Here is a 2,601-nt window from a genome sequence, read left to right as displayed (position 1 = left end):
GTGATAGTTTTCATATTGGAATAGCCTAACAGAACTAATCTTTCTTTCTTTCTTTCTTTCTTTCTTTCTTTCTTTCTTTCTTTCTTTCTTTCTTTCTTTCTTTCTTTCTTTCTTTCTTTCTTTCTTTCTTTCTTTCTTTCTTTCTTTCTTTCTTTCTTTCTTTCTTTCTTTCTTTCTTTCTTTCTTTCTTTCTTTCCCGTGAAAACTCCAGCATTATGCTAAAGAAAGTCTCCATGTCCACCTGAACATCTTATCCTGTAATAAATACGGGTATGCGGACTGTGGGAAGGGGGAAATATTGTGAAGCCCCGGCGAGAGGATCAATGCTGGGTTAATTGATGTGAGTGTTGGTGTGGGGCTGTAAACACGCTGATTTGCAGCTCAGCCGAGCGCGAGACGCTATAAATGAGATTCCCCGCGCGTGTTCGGACAATCGCCGAATGAATGACAATAACGGCGAGAAATTCGGGCTGTGACTACGAGAGATATCAGGGGTGCACCGCAAGAATGGGGGTAGGGGTTAAGTGAAAGCGCTCAAACACTCCCTCTCTTCTTCTACTTTTATGCGGTGGCAATTAATTGACAAGAGTGACAAATGTTTGGAAAATTCTTAAGGTGACAGAGCGCACGAAACACCTGACGTTCAACGTTTCTTTTGATGTGAGAACATTTGTTATCTATAGTTTATCTAGGCTATTAGAAAAATGAAACATAATCATAATTCGTAAAGATATCGTCTCGCTCAGATTCGGAAAAGAACGACACAGGGCTCTTTCCAGAGCGCAGATGCTCGAGCTCACTCTGGGTGTCACGCGCAAATCGATACGTAGCATATAGAAGCGGGAGCGCGTGGGGTCATCATTCACCATTATCACTGACAACCGATAATTGATCATTCTACAGAAACAGAAGGCGTTTGACCGCATAATTGAATAGCATAAGCAGTATGGATGATTTTTGCCTCAACACGAGACCCTGGGTTCGTGTTTGTGGACGCCTCAGACCGTTTTATGTCTTTTATCTCTTAAAGTGCTCCATTTGTAGCAGAGTTCAACACGTAGCCCCAGTGAGGAGGCTGAACTACATGCTCTGCGTGGGGAATTACAAACAGTTGGATCACACTCAGAATATGATCGTGTCGTGGCGAGTGTGAAGAAGGACCTTATAAAACTTTAAATCCTCAACTTCATGTTACAGGCAAAACTTGCGCTCTGCATTTTCTGCTGAGCTTTCGTGAAAGATTTTTCTCTTCATTATTCTTCATCTTGCGGAATTTAGGACTGCTCTTCTATTAAGCTGAATGCTTGTTGGAGGTTGATGCAGGATTGTTTTAAGCCCCGTTTATCCACATTCATTTCGCGTATGGCTGAATACGAGAGGAATAGGGTGTTCATTTCAAGAGATGTTACAAAATAAATAAAACGTACATACAATATATTAATGAAAGAAGAGAGGAGAAGATGGGGAGAGAGAGGTAAACGGACGACGCGTACCTTTGGGTTAGAAAAAAATGACATACGGAGGAGAAATCAATATTCGACTTACCATTAAAGCACATCTGACTATACTGTTATTTTCAAGACATTTTATAAGATTCTTTCTACAACAGGCCTGTGTCCACCTGTTCACATTGCGTTGACAACAACCTAGTCGTGATAGTTTTCATATTGGAATAGCCTAACAGAACTAATCTTTCTTTCTTTCTTTCTTTCTTTCTTTCTTTCTTTATATATATATATATAAACCTGGATTGCGGGCTATTACAAGCAAGAGAGATGCAATATCCTAACCTACAGAAGATGGGAGGAGGGGGAAAGCTAAAACCACGCGACTCCCCACTTGTGTGGACAACTTAAACGGGCCAGAACAAAACAAATTCGAGAAGCTTTAACTTTTAACGGTGACTATTGTCTAAAACATTAATATGCCGTTCCTAATAAAATAAAACACTACTTGACTGTTTTACACGTTCCTCCATGAGAGTCAGCTTGAAACCAACTTAAATACACTATCAGCTACAAAAATATTACTAATAATGAGAGATCTAAAACACACCTTTCAAATCCTACTTCAGTTTTAGTAGGTGATTGTTTTGATGACAACACAAGTAGCCTAAAACTTTCCAAAACAGCACTTCCATAATAGCACTTTGCCTCAGGAAGAAAACAAATTCCTAAATCCCTGAAATTAAAAGGGCTTGTGGGAAGTGAGGAAAAACTAAAAGTACGTAAAACCAAAATGTATTAAAAAAATGTTTTAGACAAAAAATGTTTTTAGTTAAACGTTAGTCAAAAGTAAGTTTGTGTGTGGAAAAGGGCTTAAACTCACCATTGTGCTCGGTTAGGACCAGCTGCGAGTCGGACTGGAAATGCTGCGGCTTCGCTTGTTTCCTCCGCGACATGCTGGCTCACGCATCAGCCACGAACGAATAAAAATACTATCAAATCTGCTCAAAATTACGGAAATGGAGCCCATCCACCGCGCATGTGTCCTGTTATGATTATCAATAATGCCTCACGATTAATCATGGAGGGGGGTCCTCTGAAAGGCGATTGGCACCTTGCCAGCCCCCTATTCAAATGAAGTCTCTTTAATCAATTA

The sequence above is a fragment of the Triplophysa rosa genome, linkage group LG1 (genome assembly GCF_024868665.1).
Source record: "Triplophysa rosa linkage group LG1, Trosa_1v2, whole genome shotgun sequence".
In the NCBI taxonomy this organism is placed as follows: Eukaryota; Metazoa; Chordata; class Actinopteri; order Cypriniformes; family Nemacheilidae; genus Triplophysa; species Triplophysa rosa.
The sequence above is the reverse complement of the archived record's forward strand: the minus strand, read 5'-3'. Positions refer to the sequence as shown.